The sequence below is a fragment of the Clarias gariepinus genome, chromosome 2, assembly GCF_024256425.1.
Source record: "Clarias gariepinus isolate MV-2021 ecotype Netherlands chromosome 2, CGAR_prim_01v2, whole genome shotgun sequence".
NCBI classification, from domain to species: domain Eukaryota; kingdom Metazoa; phylum Chordata; class Actinopteri; order Siluriformes; family Clariidae; genus Clarias; species Clarias gariepinus.
The window spans coordinates 6,204,493-6,231,259 of NC_071101.1; positions in this window are offsets into that span (position 1 = coordinate 6,204,493).

Consider the following 26,767-nt stretch of genomic DNA (forward strand, 5'->3'; position numbering starts at 1 on the left):
CTCTGTCTCTGAAATAGGAAAAGCAGAAGCAACTTTAAAAAAAAAAAAAAACTCTAAGTTTTTCTAAGGTCACCTCTAAGGCATGTAAATAATATGAGATGAATTATGAGATTAAGCAAGTTTTAATTTATTATAAAAAATATATATAATAAAATATTGGTCCCCTCAAAGAGCCGTAAATAAAACATTAATGACTGCACCCTAAAAAATGCTGGGTTAAAAACAACCCAATCTGGGTTGTTTTTAACCCAGCTGCTGGGTAACTATTGGACTAACTAAATGCTGGGTTAATTTAATTTTTTTATTAATATTATTTTTTTAACCCAGCAAAATGGGTTAAATATTCAACTCAAATGCTGGGTCATATTTAACTATAATGCTGGGTTAATTCTACCACATAAATTGGTTAAATTTCCTAGCCAGATGTTGGTTCATTTTAACTGGAATGTTGAGTTAATTCTACCTCACAAATAGGTTATTATTATTTTCATGTTTTACAGTGAATCTGTAAAAAATAAAAATAAAAAATAAAAATAAAAAACTACCCACATCTATTAAACAGTTAAATTATTTTGATATTCTGGTTTATTACAAAAAAACCTTAAAAGTTTTGCAAACCATACATATATGCAATAAACAACATCCTATTAAATGTTCATAGAAAAACCTTTATTTTTCAAAAGCACAAGAACAGATAATCAACAGCAACATCTTTACTATACTATTACTCACAAGGGCAGAATGGAGTAATAACACAAATAGGCTGAGGCAGCTTCTACAGAGCAGGATCTCTTTGTGACATTAGATATCTTTTCTGCAGAACAAAACTATCCAGCCCTGGTCTCATTTTAACATACAAACACTGTCTATGACTTTTCAAGTAGGCCTTGCTATTTCATAGCAACATTACAAAAAGTCCTATACAGGTGCACACTACTTTAAATAGTTAATGTAAAAAATATAAAATGCCTTGAATCATACATCAACCGCCCCAAGTAGTGTGTATTGCTCCAGAGCCTGTCCCACCAGAATGACGAATGCCTGAGAGCAGCGCTGGTCATCATCTCCCAACGTCAGGATGTACAGTAGGGGTACGGCCTTGACACTTCAGCCTGCTGGAGGTATTCCACCATGTTGGTGCCAACCTTAGAAAGAAATGAAAAAAAGTTAAAAATTGGTTAAATAACAAAGATTAAACTGAATAAGACTATCAATTTAATGTGTAATAGGATTTATACTAATTTTTATTTTTTTTTTATGACAAAGCTAGGGTATAGGTAACCTGAAACAAAACCATGGAGACAGCTACTACCAAAAATAAAATAAGCAAAATAAGCTTGGCTTTTGGGATAAAGCTCATATATATCTTGTGTTCTGCGTTGATTTTAAGTTAATTACCGAGGAGATGAATTGTCATAGCTGGTGTCATACTAGCACATTACAATCACCCAAATATTAATCCTTCCATCGAGTAGTTACCTGTACAGTTGACTGATAGTTAATTTAGTCTGAGTCACAAGCAACTTTGGTTAAAGAGGGCTACCTGGTTAGCTTACATACAGCAGTCATATTTGCATACTACTTGCCAAAGGGGGAAAGGTGTAAAATATTGTTATAACTCGGGAGAAACGCGGGCGAATTTTGACCGCGGAGTAAATTACTAGCTAGTGAAAAACGGGAGGGTTAGCAGGTGTGTATATTTGTGAGAGGGTCAGTGTTTTGTAACACCACAGCATTTTATTGTCTTAAACAGTGAGATTAATAAAGTTCTAATGTTAACTAAATGCTAGCGTCATGCTAATACTACAGTTACAGTTTCGTCACCCTGCAAACATTCTACAGAGAAAGATAAAAAGCTCAGACATCTTATCCGTTTCCTTCACACACAGGTTGGGTTCTTTGGCTAACTATAGCAACTACTGTCAGCTAAATTATCTTACCTCAGACCAGCCTGAAAGTTTGAGTGTAACCTTAACATGGTAACAGTAATAAATGTCACATATAGTAATAATGTTTCAGTTATATGTGACTTAGGTGAGTGAACATGTGAATACAGACCTTGTATTTAACGTCATTTTCCCTTAAATGAACCGTCATCAGCGGTGTGGGAGCTGAAGAGAGACACGAAGCTCTGACTGACAGCCGCTGAATCCACCGGTGAACTTTGGGGGAGGAGCCAATCAAACTTCAACCCAGCAGCTGGGTTACAGAAAAACTACCCAACTCTCTGTAAATAACCCAGAAAAATGACCCAACAGAGGCAACCCAGCACTTGGGTAGAAAAAACAACCCAGCGTTTTTTAGAGTGTGAAAATATCTGTATCCTGTAAAGGCCTGTAAAAAATATGAGATTAACCAAGTTTTGTTTTACAATAATAATAATAATAATAATAATAATAATAAAACACTGCTTACCTTGAAGGCCTGAAAATCAAACATTAAGTGATTGAAAATATATGTAACTTGCAGGTCACGTGCTAAATTGAGCACAATGTACATTTACAACTATTTACAACTATCAATGTGCATTAGCACAAAGACAATTGGTAAATATGCAGGAAGTCCTGGTAATTATCAATTACACTTGTAAAACAGTGCAAGTTAGAAATAAGTTTCCTGTACTTATAAGAAGCTTTAAAGGAGTAGTTCACTGACAGAAAAAAAATTTACAGATAATGTACTCACCTCATTGTCATCCAAGCTGCTCATGCCTTTCTTTCTTCAGTCATAGATAAATTATATTTTTTGAGCAAAACATTTCAGGAATTATCTTCATTTAGTGGACTTCAATAGTGCCCCTAAGTTTGAACGTCCAAAATGCAGTTTCAATGCAGCTTTAAAGGGATCTATACGATCTCAGCAAAGAAATAAGGGTCTTATCCAGTAAATGATCAGGCATTTTATAAAATAAATAAATAAATAAAATAAAAAACATATGTATATACTTTTTAACCTCAAACGCTCATTATTTTTCGCTCTGCAATGCGCGTCCATACTCTGTTATCTGGATCAATACAGTAGCATGTCAAAAATCTCATTTTAACTTTCAAATTTGCTGTTTTACCTTTTTTTGTAAAGGGCTTTTAAGCTTTCTTGCAAGTTCACTTTGTAAACACTGGGTCAGTACACTGCGGTACAGCAGTAATGTAGGATAATTTTAAAGTTGGATGAAGAAAATGAGAAGAAAGTTTTTCGACATACCCAACTGTATTGATCCGGATGATACAGAGTATGCATGCGCATTGCAGAGCTAGACAAGACAAGCATTTAAAGTTAAAGGGTGTATACATTTTTATTATGTTTTTTAGTAAATGACATTGTTTCATAAGATAAGACCCTTCTACCTCGGCTGGGATAATTTAGAGCCCTTTGAATCTGCACTTAAACTGCATTTTGGACGGTCAAACTCGCGGACACCACTCAAGCAATATGGAGACAATTCCTCAAAAAACATACTTTTTTTTTTATAAATGAGGATAGAAAGACATGAGCATCTTGACATTGGTTGAGTACGTTACCTGTAATTTTTTTGTTCTGGAAGTGAACTACTTCGCTTTTCTGGAAGGGAACTACTTATTACCTTTTTTAAATGCTTCCAGAAGCTTCCGTAGTTGAATGGCCGGTAGTAGGTCTGCAATATCTTCTTGAGTCACATATTTCAGGTCTTGTGTAGATTCCAGACCGGAGTTTAATAGCTTGTCTATCAATGCCTGTAAAGTGTCTTTGGAAATTGTTGGCAAAGTTCTAAGGATGATACCCCTCAGATCTTCATTCACAATGCTCATTGCCCTAAAAAGAGGGAAAAGAATGGTGAAGAAGAATTATTGCCATGTCATGAATTGCATATTGAGGTAGAGGGTAATAATCCAGTAGGTCCTCCAGGTTCACACAGTAGTAACAGCTCTTGATTGGTGTGATGCAGTAAACGTCTTGGATTACTTTGCTGTAACCCTGTTTCCTGAAAAGGCGGGAACGAGATGCTGCGTTAAAACGCTATGGGAATATTTTTTCATGTTGCCGGTTGTGAAGCATGTGTGTACCAAACACGCCAAATTTTGGCTTATATAACCTCGGTCAGGTGACATCATCTGATTAGATGCACCTGCGGTTATAAATAGGAGTGAGCCGGCAACATTACTCAGATTGATCGAAATACTGTTACAGATGTGGCCATTAAGACTGCGTGTGTTTTCCCGCGAGATGCTGCAATTTAGCGGGAACATTCGGGAATTTAAATAAATGTGTTGTGCTTCACTAAATATCCGCCAGATGACGCATGGAAGGACTTTATCTTAAAGCCGGACCAAGTACTGTACAACGAAGAACTGTGTATAATTACTTAACCTAAAACAATATTGTTTCCAATGCTGAAGCAAACATGAATTTTATTTTGTTTTACCACAGATCTTTCATGATGTGTGTATATGTGCTTCATATTATTTTCACAATGATGAAATGAGATGCCCAAATTCTTATATAGTTTTTGTAATGTCTTAACAGGGACAAACAGTGAAAGACATGGCAATGCCTTGGTTTAAATAGTATTGAAATTAATTTAATTTCCAGATAGTAGGCTATCTGATAGTGTTAACTATGCGAATGTCCTGATTCGTGAATATGCCAACATATCTTATTTAAAACGTAAAAATGTGTCGACATCATCAGAAGACATGAATGAACAATATATATTATATTATTAAGTAAATATTATTTTATGAACACAAAGTTCTTCTGGCTTTTTATAATAATCATCATATTTGCTGTTTGTGTCCAGCATTGAATAATTATTTCATCCATTATTTAACCACGGCTGGAAATAATAGCTGGAATGTGATGTGATTGTGAATTCATGACTGAAATAAAGCTGTTTGTCTTTTGTTAAGTACTTTCACTTTACAAAAGGCAGCGTTTTTATCAAAAGGTTGATAAACGTGTGTTGTACAGTATATACACCGCGACAGCGCGCTCAGTTACTCACTTCTTACTTTTCATGTAGGTCTGCTCGGACTGATTAATTTGTTTTAAACCCCTCAAAAATGTGTGTGTATACAGCTCAAAACCTCCATCAGTTATTAAAGATAGCATCTATTTGGAAAAAATGCCCCAGTGATTTCGGAGCTTCAGGAAATCTCCCGGCGCTCTGCGCATAACACCGAGCCAACTCATGTCAGAAAGAATTTATAAACGGTTTCTAAACGTGGCCTATTGTTTTTTACCTATAATGTTTGTTAATTTAATTTAAATAAGGTTTGGACTCAGGACTTCGATTTGGCATCGTGATTCTCCTCTTTAATTTACTCCATAGTTTTAATCAGCGCTCAGCCGCATGCATGGAGTTTTCCAGAGCGCACCGGCAGAAGTAGACTAATGATTATGAACGCGTCGGGAAAACAGCAAGCAGACTGACGCTGACCATTAAAAAAACGTTTGCGTTCATTTTCTGACGCGCTTAAGTTCACCAAAAACAATACAGAACAGCGCACCTTATTTGCTTTCAAACATTTACAAAATCACAACGTTTTTTCGTTATTGTGATTGCGCTTAAATAAAAGTTGAGTCTTATAAAGGCCATGTAGTCTTATATAGTTTTATTATATAGTTTTTGCACATTAATCAGAGTCCTCATCTGTTACATTTTTGAGGACAATAGTTTTTTTCCAGCCTGTCACGGCGTGCGCCCAAATCAATATCGCTCCTTGCTCACTAGTTAGGCGGCCTCCCCTTCAGATATGCGAAGAAGCAGGGCTGCGGAATTAGGCACGAATGGTGAAGAAGAGCTCTCCTTGCTAAATATCCTGGGCTTCCAATCCGCGCTATAAAATACTCGGGGTTTGTTGGTTTACAGTGGATTTTACTACGCGGTGTGAGTGAGACGCGCGCACACAACGCGGAAGTGCGGCATACAAACAGGGCAAATGGAACGCGCCCCAGTGACTTCAAAGAAGAGCCAGCGCGAGCGGACGGAGGCAGGAGCTGCTGTCCGCGGATGGCCGTCGTACTCATATTTCACTCGGTGTTCACATCACGCAGGACCTGGCATGGTCCTGTCACATCAACACCGTGGTAAAAAAGGCCCGGCAGCGTCTCTACCACCTCAGACGCTTGAGAGACTTTAGACTGCCCTCCAAGGTGCTCAGGAATTTCTACTCCTGCACCATAGAGAGCATCCTGACGGGAAATATCACGACCTGGTTCGGGAACAGCACCATGCAGGACAGACGAGCTCTACAGAGGGTGGTGCGATCAGCTGAGCGCATCATCCGCATCAAGCTCCCTCACCTGCACTCGATCTACAGCAAGCGGTGCTTGACCAAGGCCAGGAAGATCGTGAAGGACCTCAGCCACCCCAATAACGGACTGTTTACTCTGTTGCGGTCTGGGAAGCGATTCCGCTCCTTGAAGGCCAACACAGAGAGACTATGGAGGAGCTTCTTCCCGCAGGCGATAAGGTCTCTTAACCACAACCACGAACTAACACAATCTTTTCATAATTGATCAAATCTATCAATCTTTTTACATCCATGAACACTATGGACAATTACACGCTCACCTTCCTTCATATATACACTACATGTTGTACATTTACATCCTGGACCATTGCACAAAGACAGTTTAATAACTTTGCACACCTACCTTCACAACTACACTACATGTTTACGTTTACATCCTGGACCAGTGCACAAAGACACTTTAATAACCTCTGCACAAAGACACTTTCTTCTATGCATATTTGCACACCAGTACAGTATATTTCAATTTGTACAGTATATTTCTATTTTTATGCACATCATATTTCTATGTACAGTATATTTCTATTTTTATGCACATCATATTTCTATTTTTATTTTTAGTTCTATTTTTCCTAGCACATTTCTATTTTTATTTTTAGTTCTATTTTTTCCTAGTTTAATTTAATTTTTTTATTTAATTTCTATCATATTCTTTTATTTATATTTATTTCTTATTTGTAAACTTTAATTCTCTTTTAGGGTCAATGGCAGTCGTATAATGCATTTCACTACATTTCGTACTGTGTATGTTTGTGTATGTGACAAATAAAATTTGAATTTCAATTTGAATTTGATTTATAGCGCAGGGTGCAAACCCGGGATCATTGGCATGGATGAGCTATGTCCAGCTCTGTACCAGCATGTCATGTGGGCATTATAACACAAAAAAGTGGCAGCTGGCACGCCTAAAAATAGACGCAGGTTAATTTTTTTATAGAAAAAAAATAAAGTATACCCTGTTTTTCACTGAAAATTAAATAAAATTATAAATTTTTAACATTTTTTATTATTTTGACTATTTTACTTTTCACAGAGTAATACGTGTAAAGGTTTAGTGGGGAGGTTGTTTGTGAATCATTTAAACCTTTTTAATGACGGCACATAATCACACCTATTGTCTTCTGGGGTCAAAATGACCCCATTTGGTTTGACTGGTTACAGCATAAGTATACATTATCACTCACCTCTGTGTTTCACTTTTTAGTCAACTTTATTTAAACTCATTGGAATTGACATTGACTTACTTGACATATAAAACATGTAAACATTCTTTTCAAAAACATTAAACTTTTCAAATCAGTCTGAATGTGCCCTCAGTTGCACCCGAGGCAGGTAGCAATGGCGTGATTTTTGCATATGTATGCATTGCATTATATGCACCATTTGGATGTTTTGAGATCACTTTTGCGAGGGCAAAATTTGCACCCACTCCTTTTAAGTGAGGAGCTATGGGTGGGATATGAGCAAGGGGGAGCTGCTACAGAGTTAGAGATGGAGCAGAACCACTGGATCTCCATAACCAATTTTTCCATTTGTTGCCATACACGTTGCCCCGCCTTGTTTGTCATCTTCAGCACTATCTTTTGAATAGGCATGGGGAGAAAGAGATCAAAAGTAGACTTGATGTCATCTATATGAGACCTTGCATATGCGGTTGGACCATGGTGGCTTGACTCTCTTTCTGCTCTCTCTGCTGTCAGCATGTGCCGTCTGTCACTGGGAGGGATGGAAGACCAGAGCAATGTTTCATCCTTTGAATGGAAACATTCTTCCTCTTCTGTTTTAGCTGGGTCCTCTTCTTCAGATTCTTCTTCATCAGTTGATTTTTGTCCATCATAAGAAGTCCTACTCTTCTGACACTTCTTCCATTTCAGCTTCAGCTTCTTCCTCATCACTTGATTCTTCCTCTTCATCATAATAAGTGCAGTCCTTCATTTCTGACAATTTTTCCAATTCAGCTTCAGCTTCTCCCTCATCATCATGTTCATAATTTTCCTTCATTTCATACCCATCAGTAAGTGATGTAGGGGCCTCTTCTTCAGAAGAATTAGCATATGCTGTGTACATTGGATCTGTCACATCTTTATTTTCCTGGTCTTCTGACCCCGAATCCTCATCATAAGTTGATTCTTCATCCTCATTATGTTCAGCATTGTCCTCCTGGTCATTTTTTTCCACAACACGGTTACAAATTATCTCACGAACCTTCTGTGCAGTATAGCGTTTTTGCCTCCCCATTGTGCTGCCTGTCTCTCTCAGACTACAATGTGAAATGCCTCAACACCTGCTAGAAAATACTTTTTTTTTTTGTATAATACACTTTTGGGTTACTTTAGCGGTTATAGTCGTGTCGTTCTTGCTCTTTGGTTTTAATATACGCCAACAATAAAGATAAAGATCCCTAGTAGTGTGAACTCAGTTAAGTGTTTTGTTAATCAGAGTGTTAAACTTTATCCTTATTGATTTTATTTCAAAGCTTTTATACACACTTTATCACCATCTGATTGTGTACAAACTACAAACAACCTTAAATCCCCATTCACTGCCTGTTTATAGAAACATCGTCTAGTTGAAAACATATTACTACTCTGTATATATTTTCATCTTGCATACAAGAACCAATTAAAGATCTATAAAAGCCATGTTCTGTACATTATGGCAACTATCAGCATTATAATGTATATATGAAGTACAGACATCTGTCCATGTTCATTATGTCCTTATATAAAGCTTTGGGTTTTTATCTGGAGTGAAATAAAAACAGTAACGCATTAACAGGAAGTCATTTATTTAACATTGATTATATCATCCTTTTATTCCATATTGATCTTTACACACAGTACAGTGTTACAGTGGGCCGTCAGGAGACACTTGTGTAGGTCACAGAGGTCAAATCAGAAAGGTGCAGGTCTACGTCCTGTAGAGAAAAACATCTGATCATGTGACATTTTTATTCTGCTTTACTAAAGACATGATCTCAGCACTGACTTCTGTCAGCTACATTTCACCATTTCAGCTTACAGTGTTTTTCTGTTAGCTTTCTGCTAGCTAAAAAAAAAATGTAAAAAAATTCACGCATGCACACAGACCCACGCACACAGTTTTAAAGAGCTGCTGAATGACCCTAAACAGCAGGAAGTGACAGGGTAAAGTGTATTTAGAATATAAGTTCTCACCCTATATCGCGGACCTGTACAGAGAGAAGCAGATGATGCTCATTAAAACAAAAAGTGCACACACACATGACAGGATTATAATAATAACTCCACGGCGTGTACAGATGGCAGCCTGCTGTGTGTCTGAAACATCAGCCTCATGATTCTGATCATCTGAAACACATTCAATAATGAATTCAGACACTATATTATATAGTCAATATTAAACCACAGAAACCCTTTTCTCCTTCCCACTGCACTGATACCACAGCTGTGTCAATGTTTATAACATCTAAATTCACAATAACATAGATTATGAAATATTGGGTTTGTTAAAGTGCTTAACCCTGCCACACTGATCTGATTATCTGAGAGGAGAATATCTTCTGGATTAATAAGTTCAAGTTCAAGTAGGCTTTATTGTCATTACAACCATATACAGTTAGTATACAGTGAAAAGAAACAACGTTCCTCCAGGACCAAGGTGCTACATGCAACATAAATTTACAACATAAATTAACAGAGAAGCTAAACTAGCTAGCTAAGAGGCCTAGTTAACTGGCTAGCAGAGACAGGACAGAGAGACCTAACATAAATTACAACATAAAGTGCACGTGCAAATGTGCAAACAAGAGCAACAACAACAAAGTCGCGCAACCACGACATAACAGAACATAAAATATGGTGTTGAGGCTCGTGACAAACACAGCAGCAAGAATTAAGGAATTAGTGCAAAAAGTAGTCCAGTAATGATCATTGTGCAAAGAGAAAACAAACCTCTCCTAGAAACTTGAAACCTTTAACCAATTCAGCCGGAATATAATGTTTTACTTTGAAGTCATGCTAGACAAAATAAATAAACCTTGACGAAACTGAATCAGAAGATTAATTAATATCCAGATCAGCATAACTTTATAAATTCTGGAGTGTCAGATGTGCTAGATTTTACTGTTTGTTTATGAAAAATAAAACATTAAATAATATTTAAAACAGTATACATAGTAAGAAAAACATATAAATACTAAAACATAATTAAACCACATAGTTCAAAATAAATAAAGTAATGGCACCCACCTGTAAAGTTGAGTCTGATGAGTTTCCCAAACTGAGTGTGTGTCGCATCGTTTCGACCTCCACAGTAATAAAACCCCAGATCTGTCTCTCTAACTCCAATAATCATTAAACTGATTGAACTGCTGCTTTCTGTTGCATCAAAGTGACTCTTGTCTACATTATAACGAAGAGAAAAGGTTTTCTTCAGCTTCCATTCCTCAGCAGATATCAGCAGCTTCACCTCGTCAGATCTCAGTCGATACCACGATATCTCAGGATAATTAGTGATGTTACAGGGCAGGGTGATGTTCTCTCCAGGATGGACAGATCTGACGTCTGCTGAAGTGATCTCAAGGAGACACGGTGTAAAGAAAGCTGAAAGAGCAGCACATAATCACTCACCCAATCTGAACACGACACGCACTCTTACAGTTGCAGGGATTTATTCATCATTTACACTTTACTATCTGTTTATTTATTAATGTGTATACTAATGTATTAACTCACCGAACACCGTCTGTAGAATAAATGTAGATCGGAGTTTGTCCATTTCTCACACACTTCCTCCTGGACTTTGAAGTGCTGCTGCTTCACACTCAGGAAAGGCCGGGTTTTACTTACATGCTCCTACTTCCTTTTTTGTATTTTTCCTCTTCTTTAAAAGTGCCTATTGTATCAGTGTATTTTCTTTACCCTAATCAAACAACAATGCTGCAAAGAAAATTCTAGCAGGCTGAAGGAACTTTCTAGCACAAACCACACTGAGAAGAAGAGACTTAGCTTAGTAGAAACATGAGGTCAGATCTTTATTTAAAAAAAAACTTTATTTTAATTTTGTAAAGCTGCTTTGTGACAATTACTATTGATAGGAGTGCTATACAAGAACTTAATGCTATTTAAATAAAAAGGGGCCATTTTAATAGCATTTATAAAATGTTTTTTGACCACAAATGGTTTTAACCAAAACTAACCACAACTTTATTTTTTTTATCTATTTAAATCAGCTCATTTAAAGTCAGTGTACTAAATGTTGTGCTCAGCTGTAGACCAGTTCACAGCTTCTCTGCTGATGGTGATGATTTGTGATGTTAATATTTAAATAGCCATCAGGAGACTCTTGTGTAGGTCACACGGGTCCAATCAGCAGTGTGTTGCAGGGAGACGTCCTATAGAGAGACAGAAAGAGAGATTGTTTTAATAATGACACACATTACTGACTTAACTAGGATTAATCAGGAGTGTGTGTGGTACCTTCTCATCTGAGTCACTGCGGATAACACACACATCTAAAGAATTAACATAAATCAATCCACATTAAATTCTTAACTGATATAAACACACACACACACACACACACACACACACACACACACACACACATTAATTAGACACATGCTCTTGAGTCTTAGTGTTACTTTTTATCATGAATGAAAATAAATAAAGAAAGTTGATCTACACATTGATGGTAAATGGGGTTAAAGTTCTCACCTGGGTTCCTGGAACAGAACACACACATGCAGATGATGTTAATAAGAACAGAGACTAAACACACACACAGGAGGATTAGAATTATAATTCAGAGGAGTCCACGTCCTGCAGGCTCCTCATGTGGAGGCTCAGGTGTGTTACAGTACCTGTGTCATGATGGTGATAATCTGAAACATGGACACACTCCTGATCTGGACAATTAAATAGAAACATGTAGGAGTCTAATTTGTGTTTATGTCAAACACACTCGCACTCATTAAGCTGAATCACTTTAATATGAGAACAGGAGAAAACTATCAGTTATATTTCACACTGCTGGGATCACTGATATATATCTCTTAATCCTTTATACAGGAAGTGAGAGACTGTCATCACTTACAGAGTATCTGCATTATGTGATGTTAAGATGTTAAAATGATATTACCTGAGATTATTAACAGATTTAATCTGTATTCATATTTGCAACCACAAAACTTTCTTTCAAGCAGAGTCTGTGTGCTGTTTCAGTAAAAATACTGAGTGACAGGGTGGAATGAGGAAGTTTTTTTTTTTTATTCCAAACGTCCGAGTTATGAATTTCCACAGATACAAATGTACCGCAGTTCTACTTTCAGTTCTACTTTCAGTTCAATCACGGAAGTTACTCACATGTATTGTGAGTACAATGTACACACATGTACAATATTTTCAGTGTGTAAGTGAATGTATAAAATATCTAAAGTCCGGTATATTGTATGTGTGCGTGTGAGTGTGTGTGTGTGTGTGCGTGTAAGGGTGCAGGTGAAATGAGTCAGCCTTACTAGTTTTAATAAATCAGTCCGGGAGCACTGATGATAGAAAATGGCTGTCCTGTAAAGCTGTCCTTATGATGAATAATCAAATATCAAATAATTTTGGTGAAAAAAAAACTCAAGAAAAACATTTTTCAAGCCCAAGAAAGTGGAAAACAGCTGACAAAATGCCGTCCGAGATTCCTTACATGATTCAATGGTACAGAGACAACACTATTACATTTCACATACCAGCAAAAGCTTGGATTTCTGTTTCGATTGGTAACTTAGTTCACAGTCTAAGTAAAGTCAACATCTATGTGTGTGTGTGTGTGTGTGTGTAAAATTCATTCTGCACAATAACCTCTTTCCTCTTCTTCCTCCTCCTCATCTCCTGTTTCCGGTTTCTTCACACACAACCTGATTCTTTTTAAAGTGCAGGTTATTTAGTTTTATTTTTTTACTTTTTATTTACTATATTTTCTGTTAATCTCTTTTATATGAATATTTTTGAGTTGTGGAACGAACAAGAGGAGTTTACATTATTTCTTATGGGGAAATTCGCTTAATGACAAAATGGCATCCAGGATTCTCCTCGCAATTTAAAGGCGCAGAGACAACATTTCACTGTGAGATTCATTTCCTTAGGTGGTGTTACAGTTTTTGGCCACATAATGGTAGTGTTGTTAAAAGGGATAGATTTAGTCAAGTGGATTGGTATGATTCATATTGTATATTTGTGTCGTATGAGACTCACTTTCTTTTGGATTTACAAACAAATCCAACTTACGAACATGCTCTCCGAACAGAGCTCGTTCATAAGTAGGGGACAAACTGTAAATATAACATGCAAAACCCGTAAAGCATTGTAAGGATTTCTTGAATTTTGGTAGACCCCCTTTTGTCTACTCAGTGCTCAGCCTGTATTCTGCTTGGCCCACCTGGATCCAGGGAACCCCTCAATGAAACACTAAACAGAAAACACTCTGTTCTCATGCACACAGAATACCATGAAATACAATAAAAATGTCCCTACATCCAGGAATCTAATTTGTGTTTCCATCCATTATAGTACGGCCGCTATAATACACATCTACATTACACCAACATGTAACAGATGTGTTTGGTGTTACTAAAATCAGATTATAGAGCCCAATCACACGATATTGTAAAAGTTAAACAGCTGTACTTCTGTTGTTGTTAGCAACAAGATAACTTAGGACTCAACTGATTCGAGTAAATGAAGAAAAGGATTTGTGATTCGTGAGTCATGTAAAGGATTCATTCATCTGTACAGTATGTCATGCTGTCCTACTCCTCGACGAGTGTAAGAATATGAAGTTTTATAAATAACTTGTGTTCTACAGTACAAACCCATTTCTAGGGTTTACAAAGAATGGTGTGAAAAGGGAAAAACATCCAGTATGCGGCAGTCCTGTGGGCGAAAATGCCTTGATGCTAGAGGTCAGAGGAGAATGGGCCGACTGATTCAAGCTGATAGAACAGCTTGAATCAGTCGGATTCAAGCTGTTCTAAAAGCTGTTTGACTTAGGGTTAGATGGAGGCAGATGATTCGCTGTGGCGACCCCTGAAATGGAACAGCCGAAAGACAAAGAAGAAGAACAGCAACTTTGACTGAAATAAGCACTCGTTACAACCGAGGTATGCAGCAAAGCATTTGTGAAGCCACAACACGCACAACCTTGAGGCGGATGGGCTACAACAGCAGAAGACCCCACCGGGTACCACTCATCTCCATTGGGATGTGGTGGAACGGGAGCTTTGTGCCCTGGATGTGCATCCCACAAATCTCCATCAACTGCAAGATGCTATCCTATCAATATGGGCCAACATTTCTAAAGAATGCTTTCAGCACCTTGTTGAATCAATGCCATGTAGAATTAAGGCAGTTCTGAAGGCGAAAGGGGGTCAAACACCGTATTAGTATGGTGTTCCTAATAATCTTTTAGGTGAGTGTATATTTTACCAAATAAAAGTACTTACATAACACTTGCCCTACTGTCACCTACTGGAATAAAGTGTAAATCAAGACTCTCATTCAGAAATATAAGTGCAGTATTGGTAGGCACACAGGGTGAAATTTTTTTTTCTAAGAATGTATTTTCAGATTAGAGATTGACCTTTTATTCAAAATCAGTTAAAATAACCTGTAAAATTACATACAGTATGTATATTCTCACTCTGGAATTTAAGATAAAGCGTTATTACACATTTTTAACAGCAGATGGCCTGTGAAACGCTTCAGAGCAGTCAGCTGAGATGGAGACGCTTGAGGAGTTTCCTGAAATGTGTACACTTAATTAACCGTATTTCCTTTGTATTTGTGCCTACACTATCTGGGTAACTCTACAGAAAAGGTGGAATTTGGGTGAAATAAAAAATACTAAACTGTATTTCTTCTTTCACACCTAGGTCTTTAATAGCAATAACTTACTTTTAATTTTTTTTTTTTGACACATTTAATACAGAAAATTAAATTACAACGACTTACAACACTACATGGTGTTCACTGCGCGCCTAAATGCTTGTCTCAGAGCTGTATTGGATTGTGAACTCCGTCTTGTTAAGGATTTTCTTTTCTTCTAAAATTAGGATTTGTCATGAACTGGGTGTTAGGGGTTGTTGTTGTAGTCATGGGCACAAAGGGCAGGCATAGGCACAGAGGGTTTTTTTAAACGAATGAGTCTTTTAATAATAACAACAACACAACATGAATAATAAAGAAACAAAACAAACAAAGGAACAAACAACAAACTCAAACAATAACCAAAACCATAGAGTGAGCCACAGGCTCTTTGGTGGAACACAGGCTCTATGACTTTACACACATGACATAAGCTCTATGGTGAAAAACAGGCTCTATGATGTTACACACAGGCTAAGCATGGAGCTGAAACGGGACACGGAGATACCAGGGACATGAAGAGACCAGGGACGCCGAGAGACTAGGGCTAGCTACATGGCAATCAGCTAGACGCAGCAATTAGCTAAACATGATAAATAGATAATCATAGCAATAATAACACTAGAGCCTTCTTATAAACACAGAACAGGGGTACGTTATATATGTCAGTCCGATGAACTGACACATCTAAGATGAGATCATTGTGTTAATTACGATATGCATTGACAGTAGAAACACTGATAACAACTCCTTGGATTGGTTGACAGAATAGCAAAAAAAAATTTTGTAACACGTGTTATGCGCTGAAATGCAAAATTGCCACATAGTGACAGTAAACATAAATAATGCTTAACCCAGTTTCCCAGACTAAACAACTATTAATAGAAGATGTAATGAGCTGCCTCAGTTCAGGTGATCACCTGCATCACCTGACCGAGGTGCCTTCTAAGAAACTTCTGGGAGTCTGCAAACCAAAACTACACAAACAAAACAGTGACCTCTAGTGGTGGTCCCTTACAGGATTATTTACCATCAGGACAGCTTTACAAGATTTTATGTTAATGTGCCCAAACCCCACTTGTTGATTTAGTTTTCACGAAACAATACAAATCACATTTAGTTTAAAGCATTAATTAACATGTCTAATATGACAACTTTCTTTAGTAATAGTTCATTTACATTTATGAAATATCATTAGAATGATATACTTTGTAAGCTTTAAGAGCTCTGGGTCTGCAGTACAGACATACAATACTGCAATACTAAAAAAAAATAGAAATAAAAATAGACAAAGACAAAACATTGTACAAGACAAGAACAGTGCAATCAGACAATATGTAGTGATGTCAATCTATTTGTATGTGCAAATATTAGTATGTAAGTCTATGGTATGTGCAAATATTTGGGTAGCAGCATGTTTACTGTTCAAGAAGAAAGTAAAAGTAAAAGTAACTGTTTGTATTCAGGCAGACAGGCTGTTAAAGAGGGGGTGAGTGTTGGAGATTTCTTAGTGGCAGCATGTTGTTAAGAAGCCTGACAAATTCAAATGCTTAATTTTATTTATTTGTCCATGTAACATAGTAACATAGATGTTACTCATCAACAGTGGTAGGTTTCTAGCCTGACATAGGGAAGTCCGGGTTTCAGTTCTTAAACCACAGCCAGTGAGTTAGATTTTAATACATTCAATATTATTTAATACATACATTTCGATAATGTTTCAATAAAACAATTATAAGTATAAATATAATGTTTTTGTCTGCAAAACTTGTCTGTTTTGTCTTGCAATATATATACTTTACAGTATATATACATAGTCCATTTATATATTGCAATATATTAATTAATATACTGTAAGCACTAGTTTCCTATATATGGAAATGTATTATTTAATATATTGCATTATATTTTACAATATATTGCCATTTTTTTTCCGTAAGGAGACCCAGGGAGAAAAAGAAATGTAATGTAGAATGTAATTCTGTTACATGTTACATGTAACATGGAGAGATAATCAGTGGGTCAAACAGGCGACAGCTTCTCCCTCTCTGGCACACACACTAAGCATACGATAACAATTGATTAGCATCACAATGTACATCAATTAAATTGAATAACCATATTAAATTATTAATTTTCATCTTGACCAACACAATTAAATACCAGTTTAAAGTAGTCAAGTTCATTTACCATTAGGTTCATTCATAGCAGAGTCATTCATGGGGAGAAGCAGATAATACATGCGCTTATGGGCCCCGCACACAGGTAGACCGAGGCCATCACATGTCGCATGCAGAAAAAGCCTGAAGTGTCCTGCTGATATTCCCCCCCAAACAAGGTCTCGAAGAGAAAGTTCCACTACTTTAACATTACATTCTTTGTGAACAGTCATGGAGGAACAAGAATTTGTGAAGTTCATTAAACCAATATTAAAGCAAAAAGGAAGAAAATTAAAAAATCATGGACAATAAAATAAAGGTGAAAAAATAGTAATACAAATAAGGAAGGGAAAAGCAAGTAAGATTAAATCAATGAATTATTAATTATTACTATAACACTTTGAACAATCTTTTATTTTGTGTTTGTATGCGTGTGTGTACAGCATGGGTGTACTGTTTATTATAACACACGTGTGTGCGCGTGTAAAGCAAAAGAAAGGCAATATAAGAATTAAGCACAGGCCCATTAAGGCTTTTGTATAACTCTATAGCAAATAAACATTCCCAAAGCCATATATCCTGTTTAAAACAAACATACAAAAACACAGTTTGGAAGTGCATAGTGTATTATGTTAGTTCTTATGAACATATAATCTGTGTAAATAATCAAAACCTGAAACAAAACATCTCAATCTTAAAATGACCTCCATTCTAAAAATAACTTCTGTTAAATCCTGTCCTGGTATAAAGTATGAAGAGGCTTATCAGGCAGGATTATGGAAAATGTATTCTTTTGATTGTGTGAAGAGAGCAGATAGCTGTGTGACCACAGACTATTTTCTCATGTGGTGAATAAAAAAAACACGGGTCTACCTGCTGATGGTGTTAAATCTACAACCACAGCACATTAAACAACCCACACACTGGTAAACTAAAGCTCTCTTACAAAGGGTTCAGTGCATTTCTCCTTATAAGGTGTTTAAACCACTTTAATTGTCTTTACGGCATCCAAGCAGTCATATGATCCTGTACACACACTGTGCAGTTAATGCCATTAAATCGGTGTGCCTGCAGTAACAAAACTATTTTTTAGAGGTCTTTGTGTTAGATCTTTATTGATCTAATAGTTTTACTGTAATTTAAAACCACACTACCCTACACTGTAAGTTTTTGAAACATACGTATTTCAACCCTTTCATACCTTGACGGCTGTAGGTCACAGTAACGAAAAGAAAATCAAGAAATGAAAAGTAAAGTACAAATATGATTTCATATATTGGCATTTTTCAAACAAAGAAAGCTGAAGAAGAAGTAAGTAGGCAGAAGAGATCAGGAGAAAGAGAAGGACACAGAGGAAGGAAATGAGAAAATGAGAGAAGATAAAGAATATTTCCTACATGTTAATAATTCCATATCAATAATTGTGCAAATTTTGTAATTTACCTAAAACATCAACACTGGTTATTGTGGATCAGACTTTAACTACATTTAAAATACATTTTAGCACTGTTGCCTTGCACCTCCAGCATCTGGGTTTAATTCCTGCTAGGGTCTGAGCACATGGTGTTTGCATGTTCTCCCTTTGCTTGGCGTTTTTTTTCGGGTACTCCAGTTTCCTCCCACAGTCTAGTGACGTGCAGATTAGGCTAATTGGAGATCCCAAATTGCCCACTTGGCCAATTTGCCAAGATTTGGAGGAAGACCCAAAATGGAACGACCAGGGCACAGCCCTGCCATAAGCTGCTGGAATGCCAGTGCCAAGTCAAGGCAGTTTTATAAATACATATATTTACATAGATTGTGCAGTATAGAGTGACATATATTCTTTAAGCACAAAAATAAAGCTCATCTTAACCAGATATACAGTACAAACATGGTTGAGCATACAAATATAGCACAAATACAAATGTTTGTTTTTCAGTTGATTCTTTGATATATATATATATATATATATATATATATATATATATATATATATATATATACACACACGTAATATATGTTATACTTATGTATATTTTATACATAAGTATAATATATATTCAATTTCAATTCAATTTTATTTTATTTATATAGCGCTTTTAACAATGGTCATTGTCTCAAAGCAGCTTCACAAAGATGATATATATATATATAAACATATAATATATATATTATATATGTCAGTAAGCCAACATCTTAACCACTGCACTACCTCCTGCACCGGTATAAAGTGTGTAGAGGCCTAATGGAAATGTAGGGTAGTGGAAAGTTTACTTTTCAGCTTGGGTGAAGATAGCTGTTTGACCACAGACTTCTGTCATTTCTCGGGGGGAAAGAAATAACATACGTCTATGTGCTGATTTTGTTAATAACCACAAACATCCTGGACCATTGCACAAAGACACTTTAATAACTTTGCACACCTACCTTCACAACTACACTACATGTTTACGTTTACATCCTGGACCAGTTCACAAAGACACTTTAATAACCTCTGCACAAAGACACTTTGTTCTATGCATATTTGCACACCCAGTACAGTATATTTTAATTTGTACAGTATATTTCTATTTTTATGTACATCATATTTCTATTTTTATTTTTAGTTCTATTTTTCCTAGTTTAATTTAATTTTTCTATTTAATTTTCTATCGTATTTCTTTTATTCATATTTATTTCTTATTTGTAAACTTTAATTCTCTTTTAGGGTCAATGGCAGTCGTATATATACAATAAGCATTTCACTACATTTCGAACTATGTATGACTGTGTATGTGACAAATAAAATTTGAATTTGAATTTGAAACATTGCACATGACACAATGGTAAACTTTATCTGTCTAAAGGTCAGTTACAAAGGACTCCGCACTTCTCTTTATATAAAGGGTTTAGACCAATTTATTTGTGATACTATTTTCATACTAAGTTTATTACTTATATTAAATCATGGTTTCTAAGATAAGGCCAGTACAATTTTGTTTGGAGGCAGACCTTGAAAATTTTATACAGTTCACCAACTGCAATGTATTGACATGATATGATGTTTCATATTTATTGTTTTGCAGCATCCAAAGTGTTCATTGTAACCATGATGTTGTAGTGTGTTTTAGAATGATTGTACTGATGGTCAGTAACCTAGTGAACCAGTATAACAATGTAGGAATAATGATTACAAAGCACCTCTGTAGGTCATCTGGTTAAAGCTGTATGTATAATGCCAGAAATTTAAATGTAATATAAATGTAATTGCCTTGGGAAGAGGTAAGGTCACAGAAGGTTAAGCTGCAATGAAAAAAATATTGACAGGTGAAATTCTTTCCATTTCATTTTAATGGCTAATAAAGAAACCGGTGTGCATAATGTGTGCTGCAGTGACAAAACAGTTTACCTGAAGACAGATAAAGTTCCTACTTTTCGACATATTGTACTTTCATGCCTGCAGTACCTAACAGGAAATAAAATATATCAATGTTTAATTTTAAAAATAGGGTTTCCAGTAAGAAATAGGTTAAAACCAAACATCACACCTGTCTAAATGCTGAGGTGTTGCAACAGTGCAGTGCTAAACCCTTGGGTGCTGCAAAGAAACTGGACTATGTCTAAACCAGACAGATATTTGTTTAGTATGTTTCCTGTGCAGAGTTTATGCTTCTTAACACCATCAGGAGACATCTACACCACACACAAAGCCACCAGTGATGTGGCTGATTAGACATACCCCTCTCACTCACTATTCACCATCCTATATGGAATAGTCTCCAAATTAATGTTCGCGACTCAGACACAGTCTCAATGTTTAAGTCCAGGCTAAAAACCTATTTATTTAGCTAAGCATTTTTGTAAATAGATTAGCCTTAGGTTTGGGAGCAGATCTGGGGGACTCATGAACATAAAATACAGTGGAACTTTGGATTACAAGTAATGCAGTTTACGAGTGTTCCAAAAGACGAGCAAAGATTTTTTATACATTTTGGCTTGAAAAACGAGCATTGTCTTGGTTAACGAGCACCGAGTATTATATATCACGCATGCGCTTCTTGTTTTCACACCGAGCGTCACGTGATCACAACTGAGCCAACAGTTTTTCTCTCTCTTGCACTGCAGAATTGTGGGTAATCGTCTCCCCTGCTCGTCTCTTACTGGTATAATTAACATCCGTGCATGCGCATACTGTTTACTATAACACTGTGACCACGTGTGTGTGTGTAAAACATTTTATTTTGTGTTTGGAAGCACGTGTGTACAGCGTGGGACAAAGTCATTGTTTGGCAAGTCACAAGTAAGTCTCAATTCATTGCCCTCAAGTCCCGAGTCAAGTCCCAAGTCAAGACAGGCAAGTCCCGAGTCAAGTCCCAAGTCAAAGGCCAACAAGTCTCAAGTCAAGTCCAAAGTCCTACGGTTTGACTTTCAAGTCTTTTCAAGTCTTTTTAGCAGAAAAATAAAATGTATACAGATTATGTATGGTTGTAAGATCTGTATTTATTGAACAAACCTTTTTTTATGAAAGAACATTGCTCAGATACATAAAAATACAAATGTTAGTAAATGCTAGTAGCAATGTAAAATGGTAGCACATATTCACAATGAAGTAGGCTACTTCATACAAACAATAACGTTGTTTTCTTCACATAACATTAAAGAACTTTGCTCCCTACTTTGTGTGATACACTCACGTAGACTACCTCATACAAACAATCCGGTGCTGTGTCGAAGTTGGTTCCCCCATCAGGATGCGTTTTTTTAGCCCCACCCCCGTGAAAAGGGCACAGGGAATGCGCATTTAGGAGAAGGCTCGCCCGCGAAGGGTTATGCGTGGACCACTGAGATCCTACAGAGCGCGGTAAAGAATAAAAAGGACAGTTAGTGTTTTTTAATCCCTGACGAACTCTAGCCAACAGGATGTGTTTCCCTTGTTATCTTGGACATATTTAGAATGATGAACCTCGGCTGAGTCACTTGTAGGCTGTAACACAGACAGCTGTTCTCTGAGGCCTTGTAACTTCAGTCGCTCGATAGTTCAGGACTGAAGTTTCCTAAAGTCTACCAATAACGAACTGGACTCCATTTTAACTTTAACACATCTCCTGTTATACTGAACTTCCAGTCTCACATAGTATGATGCAGACCAATCCCTCCTTTCCGTTTTACCCAAATGAGGATGAGTTCCCTGTTGAGTCTTGTTCCTCTCAGGGTTTCTTCCTATTACCATCTCAGGCAGTTTTTCCTTGCCACTGTTGCCATCGTCCTCGGCTTGCTTATCAGGGACAGTCTTATCATTTTGAATCATAAAACTTCACATTTCATACAGACTTAAATAATTATTTTGATTGCGTAAAGCTGCCTAGTAAGCCTTGGAAGCCCAAGACTGCCAACCCGGCCTCCAGACTTCACAGACCCCAATCTGACCGTGCACCCATGGTATGAAGCAGACAAACACGTCTGCACCATGGAGGCCTGTAATGGGTTCGACTCTTCATGTACGGGTTCGATTCTCCATGCCAGCTGGGCACTGACGCCGGACCTGCATGGACCTTCCCCTTCTTCCTTCCTCCCTCCTTATAACCCTTTTCTACCACATTTTTTTCTAAATAAAATTATCCTTTACTCCGTAAGACCTCGTCTCGTGTCTGTGTGTCTGTGATGCCACCTGTGCACGTAACTTTTCTCCCAGTGTTATTTACGGAGTTCCAGAGATGCAAAAGAGTCTGGTGTAGGTATGGTTGCTCCGATGTTCAAATCCAGCGTAAGGACAGGCTACAACGTGAAGTAAACAAAAGTAGCACCATTTTGGATCTGGAGCAGCTGCTGCGAGCTACTGCCGTGCTGCCATCTTGGATCCATTCAAGCTTGGAGCATTGGCGCTAGGTGGAATATACACTCCGATGATGAAAACGGTGATGAAATTCCATGGTAAATAAAAAAGTCTACATCTAACAGTCACAAATTCCACCAGCGATGAGCAATAGCTAGAAACTAGCACAGAGCTCTTACGCCATTCCAGGTTGATGTAAACACACAAGCCACTGCCATGTGTCTTACCACACAGAGCATGTAGACTAAAATAGATGCTGCAAATAGCAATAGAGTCTGGCAGTGGTATGTACGGACACTGGTTGCTCCGTTGTCCACATACCATGTAAATATAGGCTACAAGATAAAATAAACTGGTTGCTTTATGTCCCATATAGCCTTCATGTCTGTGTTTCCTCCTGGCTCTCCCTTTCAGTTGTGGTGTCATAGTTAATCCTTTCAGAGTCCCTGCTTGTAATAAATATACATTCACCTTATACAATATGTGACTGTGACCATACCTAATTGTTACCTTCTCTTCTCTTTTCTTTTCTTCTATCACTTATTTTTTCTCTCTCCTTGTCTCTCTCTCTGTCGACCTACACATGCTGCCCCTAAACTGCCAGTGATCCAGACCGCTTCTGCCCTCTAGACCTGTCTGACTTGTTCTGGTGCCCCATTTTCTGGTTGAAGAAAACCAGATGGCATTGTGTGGTCTGCTTGTGCTCGGCATTGTGACTGTGAACAGTTTCACTTTACCATGAAGATGAGCCTGGCCTTGACTGGTGCACACAGCTGTTTTTTGAGAACTGGACTGGACTCTTTGAGTTCAGGACTGAAATTTTTAACAGTTTCGTACCTGAGCCTCCTATAACAAACTGTACTCCATTTTAACTTAAACTGATATATTAAACTTCCAGCCTTCTAACTGATGAGTGCCAAACAATGTCTGCTATCTGTTATCACTGAAATGAGGATGGAAGCCGGGCTTCTTGAGTCTGGCTCCTCTGAGGTTCTGAGTTTTTCCTTTTCATGGTTGCCCATCGCTTGCTCATCAGGGACAATCTAATCATTTTGATTCATACATATATTCCACACATATCATATTCATTTTAGTACAATTTAATAAACATTGATGCAGGTGACAATCTAAGTGTATCAAATTAGCACTTGGAATAGTTTACATATTAGAATCTTATGTCCTGTTCCTACATATTTCTAAAGCAAATAGTACCAGAAATAACTTTCATCTTTAGAAAACAATTGTTGAAAAGCAAAATTCTTTCACAATGATGTGAGAGACTAATAAACTACATACATTAAACGATTACTTCAGGTTATTGCTGCTAAAGGTGAATTTACAAGCTATTGAATCATAGAGTACTTAATATTTTTTTTACTTTTTGGCTCCAGTTGTGGTAAATATCACAACAATGCCACAGTAAAAAAAGATACATACAGTGAAACCTTGGATTGCAAGTAACTTGGTCTGTGAGCATTTTTACAAGACACGCAAAATTTTAAAATAAGTTTTAACTTGTTAAATGAGCAATTAAATATACTGTATATATACAGTATACTATATATTATATATAGTTATTATATATATCTATGTATCATTTATATATAGATCATTAATAGACCATTGTTAAAAGCGCTATATAAATAAAATTTAATTGAATTAAATAGAATGTTGTTGTTGGTCTTTCGGCTGCAATTGGTCGCCACAGCGGAATATCCGGTTCACACTACAACTTGGCACAGGTTTTAAACCAGATGACCTTCCTGACGCCACCCTCCCATTTTATCTGGGCTTGGGACCGGCACTGCATCCAGTGGCTGGCGGGCTTGGGCACTGGCTGGGAATCGAACCCGGGCCTTCCGCATGGCCAGTGAAACACCTACCACTGAGCCACCAGTGCAGGTTTTTTTTTTTTAAATCATGTTCACTGTTTTTATATGTGAATGAGGTCAGGCTTACATTGGCTTTATGAGCCTTTTACTATGTATTAACACTGACATTTTTTTCTTTACTTTTATATACATACTATTGATTTGATTTGTGTAATATATTTGTTAATATTTCCAAATTTTTAGTCCAAACCAGTTTATTTTGTATCATTAATTTTCAGCTAGATAATCAACTTAAAACGGATTAAAAAGAGAACCAGAGGAAACACACCAGTTTTTACAACATAACACCTTGTTCTGCTCAGCGTCACTGAGGCTTTGAGGCGACTGTAACGTAGGTCACACTGGTCATTACATCTGATGATGTGTTTTCCTTAGCAGCAGCTTTGGAACCTGTGCTGTGTTGGTGAATGTTTCCTTCCTGTAAAGATGGACAAAGAAAGAACTGTAAAGACACCATAAAACAACTGATCTTCCCTATCGTAGTGTTTACTACATGTGTACTATATTTCTGAATTTCCTAATAATGATACTTTATATAATGAAAACTGAGTATTTTTTATTTACATGCTGTGGATAAGATAACAAGTATTGATGCAAAAGATAGCAGCACATACTGTATATTAAGTATATTATAAAGGCTGTTCTGTTTTGTAAAGTTAATGTGTACTATGTCATAAGCTTAATTGCACAATGTGTCCTATATAGTGAGTAGGGCTGGGCAATATTGCCCAAAATCTTTTTTTTTTCTTCTATTTATGAACATAATACAATTTTAAAATTACATTTATTTAAATGTTTTAATTTATTAGAATGGACATTATCTAAATAGATCCATAGCAAATATTAAAAATAAATAAATACATTTAAATAAATTTAAATAAATGGGGAAAATGTGGTAGAAAATAAATTGCAGCGCTGTAGTCTGTAGCTCTGTTGTGATCTGAGTTTGCTTCAGTTGGTAAGGTATGGAAGTATAATAGTGTCGAAATTCCTCAATGCAAAATAGCCGGTTGAATTCCATGAACTGCAAAAACTTTTTGCAATAAAGATGTTTTAATTTTTCTGCATTGCAATTTGATCTGAACTGAAAAAAAAAAATGCTTAGAGCATTTACAATGCTTGAAATTTGTGCCACTGCAATTAATTGTGGTTGTATATTTCCAATAAAAATGTAATTCAAACATTTAAAATTTAATGCAAAAATATTCAAGTTACTAAACTGCAGTTCAAAAATATTTTTAAGTGTTAAAAATACAATCTTCAATATTTTTTAAACTTACAAATTTAAGTCGACAAAATTCAGGTAATAAAATTTAGGTTGCTAAATTTCAGGTAATAAAATTCAAGTTGCTAAAATGCAGGTCTTCACATCCGGGATATCACAGGAAGAGCAGTGGAGAGCCGATTGCTGCTGTCCGTGCCGCAGTGTACTTTAAAGTGTGCTTCCTGCTCCCTGCGCAGTCTACTTCTCACAAACTACTTACCGATCGGAATGCAGCCCTCTTAACTAACAGGCACAATAAACGGTGTAACACTAATGTACAGTCTGTGGCAAGTTTCTGTACATGAAACAAGCAGGAACAAATTTAAAAAGCAGTTAAACAGCATGGGTTCAGCGAGTGACACCAGAGTAACTGCAGACGTCTGGCTGGGCAAAGAAACTGATAGGGAGAATTCAAGACAAAGAATAAAGACATATACAAAAAATATATATATATTAGTTTATTTTAATTAGACTGAC